This window comes from Typopeltis vanoorti, chromosome 8 (genome assembly GCF_054136105.1).
Source record: "Typopeltis vanoorti isolate ZY-2024b chromosome 8, IOZ_Tvanoo_1.0, whole genome shotgun sequence".
Classification (NCBI taxonomy): domain Eukaryota; kingdom Metazoa; phylum Arthropoda; class Arachnida; order Uropygi; family Thelyphonidae; genus Typopeltis; species Typopeltis vanoorti.
In genome coordinates, this window is record NC_143556.1 from 4322947 (window position 1) to 4331472 (window position 8526).

Genomic DNA, 8526 nt, shown 5'->3' on the forward strand with positions numbered 1-8526 from the left:
GACTTTCCGAACAACTATTCTTCTTTACCTGCTAAAACAGCTTCCTCAAGTTTCTATCAACATTCTTTTTCTCCCCAACTAAGTCTTTTGTGCCCACAACCACTACTAATTTTGACGCCCTGTGTTGCCTTTTCTGCAACGCATTGGTTATTTGCTTCATTGTTCCACCAGGAAAGCATGCTTTGTGCACTTTATTAGTAATCACACCTCAAATGATCGAGTCCCCGTACACTGATATACGACTATCCTTTGACTCTTTCTTGATAACATTAACTTCCTTCTTCTCCTTATCATCAGCCAATCTCTTCTTCAGATGCTTGATATCGTCTTCCAGATGTTTATTTCACTTTTCATTTTCATTAATTCCTGCCGATGCTCTTCTACTACCGTCCTCCCGACGTTTGTTCCCATTTGTAATCGCTGTTATCTATCCAAACACTTTTCACATACGTTAACGCTTTCCTTCTTCTCGTTTACCCAAACAGTGCGCAGATCTTTCACATTTATTGGTGCATACATATAGCAGCTTTCGAAACGCATCCACAACGAAAAATCCAAGGCTGAGCCAGACTTTCGTACAGAAGCTTTCCTTACCGCTGACGTACGTTTCTTTATGAACGTCATCTTTAGAAGCCGAAGCAGTACAACAAACAAGTAGCTAAACAATATATAAACAACAAAAAATTTTCAACAACATCACTAAAGGACACTTGTATCCAAACTGAAAAAAAAAAAAAAAAAATGAACACAATTTGTGACAAAAACTACGTACTAATTAAACACACTTTCTCCCGCACAGCTCAAATCGACCGCTACGTTGACTCGCGATACTAGTGACACCTCTAGTTATTATTATTATTATTATTATTATGTGACAACTCCAGGGAGTCTAACGACTCATTGAGGGAGAGTGTGCCAACAGCATCGAACGTTTGATCACCTTCCAACTACTAACGGCGCTCAAACTTGCTAAAATTTTTGTGTGAGCAATTAATAGTAGAGGCTCTACCTATCGACCAACCTATTATATTATTATTATTATTATTACGGGCAACTCCAGGGAGTCATTAGACTCATCGAGGGAGGCCCCAAATCATATTCATCACAACTATTCGACATTCATACAGTATCTATCATACCTCACCTTAAATTCATTCACTTTCACAGCATCCACTACAGACTCTGGGACCTCATTCCACTCATTCACCACTCTCAAAGTAAAGAACCCAGCTCTAACACCTTTACTAACCACACTTTTGCCCAGTTTCCATGGATATCCCCTAGTCCTCCCACAACCAGCATTGTTCTCAAAAATATCTTCTGAATTAATTTTATAGAAACCCTTCAGTAATTTGAATGTCTCAATCATATCTCCCTTCCTCTGCCTATCAGCCAATTTTTGCAACCTACAAATCCTCAACCTGTTCTCATAAGGTTCATTCCACAGACCTGCTATCATCTTGGTCACTCGCCTCTGGATCCTCTCCACCTCCTCCCCATCAAGAAGAAACCTAGGTGACCAAATCTGGGCACAGTAGTCAAGACCCCATCTCGACTACTGTGCCCTTCATATGGGCACAGTAATCGATACAGAGGAACAATAACCTGCTTGTCAACGTATTCTTCAGGAACCAAGTGATTTGATGAGCTGATTTGGCCACTTTTGCAATGTGCCCCCTAAACTTCAACTCCTTATCCACCAACACTCCTAAATCTCGTACCTCATCAATTTCCTGGAGTACAGTTCCACCAATGTAGTAAACTGCTGCTAATCTTTTCACCCCAAAATGTATAACCTTACATTTTGCCACGTTAAATTGACATCCATTCACCTTAGCCCAGACCTCCAATCTATTCAAATCATCTTGCAAAATTTTGACATCATCTGCATTCACTATTGCCCTATCCAACTTTGCATCATCCGCAAACAAATGAACTGTTCCTCTCAGATCCTTTCCTATATCATTAATGAACAAATTAAACAGCAGTGGTCCAAGAACAGATCCTTGTGGCACACCACTAGTCACAGACCGTCTTGTGGACTCTACTCCTGAATAAACCACTCTCTAATATCTCTCGTCAACCACCCTCCTATCCATCCCCATATGCTGCAATTTACTGATTAGAATTCCATGTGGTATCCTGTCAAAGGCCTTAGCAAGGTCCAGTAGAATCACTGTAAATCCATTACCCTTATCCAGTTCAGCCGTCACTGTGTTATAATACGTGAACAAGTTACTGAGGCATGACCTACCCTTCACAAAACCATGCTGTCCCCGATACAATATCCCATTTTCTTCTATCCAATCTTGTATTTTCCTCTTGACTATTTTCTCCAAGACTTTGATAATGATTCCTGTTATGCTGATTGGCCAGTAATTATCAACAGCAGGCTTGGAACCACCTTTATGCAGCGGAACTATTTCCCCCTCTTTCCACCCCTCTTGGGAATGACTCAGACCCGAGGCTCAAATTAAACAAAATGGTCAAGGGCACTGACAATTCTTTAGCCGCTTCACGTACGACACGAGCTGGTATACCATCCAATCCCACAGGTGTATCGACATTGAGGTTCTGTAATAGACTGGTTACCTCTACTTCATTCATCACAATTCCAGTATAAACTGTTGGTTCTTCCATTCCTGCAATGTCACCACCTGGATGATACATATTTGCAAAGTGCTCCCTCAGTAATTCCACTATATCGACTGATTTGGTTACCTCCCTACCCTCAGCATTTTTTAAGATCATTCTACCATGAACATTTTTCCTTTTACTTGCAACATATTGAAAAAACTGTTTGGGATTCTCTTTAGCCTGCATGGCCAATTTTCTTTCGTAATCCGCTTTTGCTTTTCTTACCACCCTTGTTACCATCCTGGCCTGAGCTTTATACTATTCTGCGCCTGCTGGTCACCTTTCTCCTTAAATTCCCTCCACAATTGTTTCTTTTTTTGCAGCTCAAGCTTAATAGTGTTATTCATCCATTTAACCCCTACTTGATTTATTATTCGGACTCCTGGTATACAGTCAACCATTGCATCCTGCAAACACTTCTTAACCACCTCCCATGCACTATCAACATCCAGCCCTTGCAGTTTTACATGCCATGGCACTGAGCCAAGCCCACACCTAAGCTTATCATACTTCCCAGCCCAGTAATTCCATATGAGTAGCTTTCCATTTTTGTTTACTGTTGGTTCTCCAAATTTTTCTATATTATTATTTTTTTCCCATTGCTATTCTGGCATTAAGATCTTTGGCTATAATTATATGGTCTGTTTTATTTAGTTTTTTATATATTCCTTGTAACTGTTTATAAAAGTAACCATGATGATCAGATTGTAAAATTACCTTCGTCTGCTGTTTTAACCGGAATGAAGAAGTTTTTTTTTTCTGTATTTAAGCCGAATGTTAGAAATTTTTTGATATTTGTAACAGGAGAAATCTGCAAAAATACGAGCAGCAATTGGTTGCCTTAAATACGCCACCTTCAGCTTTAAACTTTCATGAAACAAATTTAAACGTTTCTCGTTATTTCTTATTTTTATTCCTTCCCTCCTCTTTTACCTTAAGGTGTTGAGGATTTTTCTACATTTAACCATTACGTATCAAGGATAAGGTGGTCAGCTCTGTGCCTCTATGTCTGTAGATGCATGTGTTCACGGGCCGGTTTGCCTGTCTGGGGGAACAAACAACCCGAGTTTCGGGGTAAAAAAAAAGCCCGACCTCCGTATTAGACCACCTAACTCACTTTTAGTCGAAAGAACCAGATAAAGATTCCTCACGTCACTAATGGGAATTGAACCTAGGTTTTCTGATCAAAGGGCTTCGTTTATACTGACTGAGTTACGGAGGCTTGTTTCTCATTACTTGCAGACAGAAATATTGTTGGGGTGAGGGGTGGTAGATGACATTGATGGTAGTTGTGTGTATTATAAGAATTTAGTAGTAAAGGAGACATTTAGATAATTGTAGCATACTGGAGAAGAGTACCCTATGTGATGAGTCTGGAATCCTTGGAGGTGTCACATAATAATAATAATATGCACAACTGGTTACATAGATGTTATCTGCATGTAAATCTTATTTTAAAGTATCTTTCCATTCATCATCAGAAGAATAAATGATACTCTAAGAATGGCTGAGACAGCATTTACATACAATATGTATTATTTTTCAGGAAATAACAATGTATACTAAATATTAATCATAAAAACTTTAATTAATATTTTCCTATATTTCAGCAATGTTAGATTGCCATCATTAGGGATCACAGAAAACAATATATGCATGCAGGCACTACACTTGACAAATGAGGATGAAGAAAGGCAACCAAAGGTTAGCCTAGAGTCCTAAATGGCACCCTCTAGTGGGCTAAATTTGGTAGTCTTAGCTGTTGGGTTGAAGATCTGATGATGAATGCTCAAATTTGGGTGTCTCACACACCCAAATTTGTTGTGGTTTGGAAAGGTTTTCAGGGCTGAAGCAGATTTGACGAATAGCCTTTCGTATTTGTATTTTTTGTGTTTTAATAGAGTAGCCTTCTTCCAGTGTATCCTGTGATGGGTGTCCAAAACATGGTCAGCAAGTCCCGAGTGGCTGTATTGACAGAGTCGGATGTAGCCCTTGTGTTCAGAAATTCTGACTTTGGCTGTCCTGCCTGTTTTTTCATAGTAGGACAGTTTGCAAATGCAAGGGACCTGGTAGATAACTGCATTGAATGCAAATACTTTCTTGTTAGGTACCAGAATACAGATCCTGTTCCCTTTTATTTGTATTGTTTTTACCCTTTTGCTGGGCTTTGGTTTAGCAGATTAGAGATACCAAAAGATACTTGGTAAGTCTAGGGAATGTGGCTGGTCTCTCCCTCCCTTTAAGAGTAGAGATTATTTGAGATCTATCACTAGTCCATATATCCAGGCACTTCCAAAAAATTGACAAAAATCCTAAGGAAATACAACCTGACAACTACTTACAGACCACATAAAAAAATTGGCATCTCTTATCCGCTCCACCAAAGACCAACAAAGGGGTAAAAACAATATGAATAAAAGGGAAGAGGATCAGTATTCTGGTACCTATCAAGAAAATATTTGCTTCAATGCAGTTATCTTCTTTCTCCATTTATATAATTCACTTTTCTGGTACTCTGAAGATAACTACATCGCACATTGTTTACTTATAAAAGCATCGTTCATAACAGGACAGCCAATATCAGATTTTCTGAACACAAGGACTACATCTGGTTGAACCAATACAGCCACTTAGGACTTGCTGACCATGCTTCTAGGATACACTGGAAGAAGGCCACTCTATTACAACACAGAAAATACAAACAAAATAGGAACACTCATTTCCTGACAACCAATTAGCACTGTCAGACAGATGTACACTTCACATCAAATTCCCCACGTCTTTTTTAATAATAATAATAATAAACTAATGCATTTTTATTCCCTTATAGGGAGCAGCCAAAGCATTTAAACCCTATCTAGCTTTTTGAAGACTGAGTGGGCAGTTCAGTCTCCACCAGAGATAGCTGGCCCATGTCTATCACTAATTATGGGCAGCTACTGACAAAGAGACCAGCAAACAAGTGGTGCTATCTCTTGATATCTAACCCTAACGGGATATGTTAAATGTCTGAAATAATGTGGGTTCTACGGTCGAGTTCCTTGAGTTTACGGGATGAAAACCCCAAGTTTCTGGGAGGAAAACACCTGCTTGCCCATGCAAGAGATCGACTAACTCAGGAACTGGTCGAAGAAAGGCTTAGAAAAAATTCCTCTAGTCAGTGACTAGACTGAAACCAAAAGACTATCTTCGTGCAGCCTAGTACAGTAGATGGAAGCAGCACTTCCACTGAGCTACATAGGCCTTATATATATATATATATATTTTTTTTTTAATAGTAACAATCAAAGTTTCAAAAAAATTATAGTGCGAACTTGTAAAAATTACAGATTATCTGTATCTACGTGCTTGTTACTTATTCATTGTGAAACATCGAACTGGATTATCGTGACAGAATCCACATGACTTCTCTTCTTTAAGAAAGTCAGATTAATTAATTTCAAAGAGGTACAACAATCAGTCTAACTGTTTTTCGATAAGCCCATTGTTCACAAATATAAATCCATTATCTTATTAAAAGTTATGGACACTCTCGGATAACAGGATAACAGATGCAACGAAGTAGTATGCAAATATTGTTGTTGCCAGATTTACATAATGTAAATGTTTTCGGAAATCATTCCAATCTGTTTATTCTTCCTTCAGCCAGAAATTACTCCAATTTTAGTTAAACTCTCCCACGATACATAAAATAGAGACAACACATTATTACTTTCTGTCATTTAAGGCATATTTTATATAAGAGGGCAGCCTACACCTGAATGCGTTTGGTATCAGAAGTCTCGTAAAACTAATAACTGGTATGTGACTGAACACTGAGAATCACAGAGAATCAGGGAAACTAAATTATAATGGGAGGAATGGTAAGAATGTGAGTGTTAGAGTGACAATGTTATATCACTGTGTTAATGACGAGAATGAGCTTTATCATGAAAATATTGATGAGGAGAGAATGATTTGGAATTTGTGTTTGCCTGGTTCGGACCCATCAAACGTGTGCAAAGATGTCTACATATATAAGGCACTAGAGAAGAACAGAGATCTGCAAGTTGTATAACTTTATGTCTGAACACGGATGATAGGTGTATCAGCAACAAAGGGGTAGAGTTTATTGCCTTGGTCAATACGGCGGGACCTAAGACTGTAGGTATTACTGAGCCCTAGTTATCAGAATTATAACTCAGGTGTATAAGGATGAGGTATTAAAGTTGCACAAACTGAATAAGAATTCAGCAATAGGGATTGATGGAATATGAACACGTGTGCTAAAAGAGAGTTCAGCTGAACTGGCTATTCCTTTGACCAGGCTGTTTAATATGAGTCTCAGAACAGAGAAGATTCCACAAGAATGGAAAGAATGTATAATAATTCCATTGCACATGGGTGGTGCAAAGACCGATGTATCCAACTATCAACAAATTAGTATCTCAGGAGTGCTGGTGAAGATTTTGGAAAAATTGGTTAGGACTTGCATTCAGAAATGGGTTGACGGTGAATCTGTATTTTGCAAAAACAGCGGTGGAGCTAGAGCTTTTGTCGCCTGGGGAGGTCCCTGAGTTTGCCACCCCTCTCAATACACACCAAAAATACTACAAAAAGTCAAAACGACGTATGGGTAAATAAATTAAAACACTATATTTATTTTTGAAGTAAAACTTTAATTTCAACATTCTAAAATGTTATTTTTCTTGCTTTTCTGTTAGCAAAATCGTCGATGACATTGGCGAAGTCTATTTCATATAACGTAGGTAATTCTTAATCAGTTTTATTTAGAAAAACTCTTCTCACAACTAGCAACACTTACAGCAATTGTGAGGAAAATTCGCAGTAGTATTACAATATTTGGAAATGAGTTCTCGAGACTGTATTTTAGAATTAACTGCGAAAGTTCAAAAAGATTTAAAGGGTTGCCCGTGACGGATTGCCCACTCCGCATCCTCATAACTACGACTCTGAGTGGAAGGTCATGTTTTAGCAACTTTTTCACATTCCATAACAATGTTACCATTGAACTACACAAGAACAGGAAGAATGATACTTTTGGAATTTGCTAAGGCTTTTGACAGAATACAGTATGGTAGACTGTTGCATAAATTTGAGAATATGGGTTTGGATTATAGAATATTAGTGTGGATAAGATGATGGCTGACTGACAAATATCAAAAAGTGGTATACGAGGGATCTGAGTCTGCAAGGTTTCAAATAACAAGTGATGTACCACAAGGATCAGTGCTTGTCCAATGTTATTCAATCTGTACATTCATGATATTGGGAAGGATTTGACAAGCGACATACAGCTATTTGCTGATGATGCAAAGATGGGTAGGGTAATATGGAATGCTGCTGCTGAGTGTTTGCAGAATGATTTGAATAGACTGGAATTGTGGGCATGGGAAAATGGATGACAGTTTAATGTCAGGAAATATAAAGTCATTCACTTTGGTATATATTCAATGTCGTATTGTACTGGTGCTATTATGCTAGAAGAAACTGATGAGGTTAGGGATCTTGGAGTGTTAGGAGACAGGAAATTGAAGTTCAGGCACCATGAAGCTAAGATGACTGTAATGTTGGTGTTGCACATTGTTTATATTGCTGTTTAGGCCACAGATGTTGTTGAAGTGGATGTGGAAACTTTTTTTTTTTTTTTTTTGGTAAGAATTGGTGTTGGATTTTTTTTGGTGTTTTTTTATGTTTTTTTTTAAACTATTTTTTGTGAGAGAATTTTTGAGATCTGCAGTAAAATTGTATTTCTTTTTGGTTGTGGTTCATTGTGTTTGGTGAGGAAGAGATAAATAGAGAGCAAGAGATGTAGTGAGAGGTTACAAACTTGCGAACATACTGCATACATAGAGTGGACTCATTTTCCTGTAAATACTTGGCCTCAAC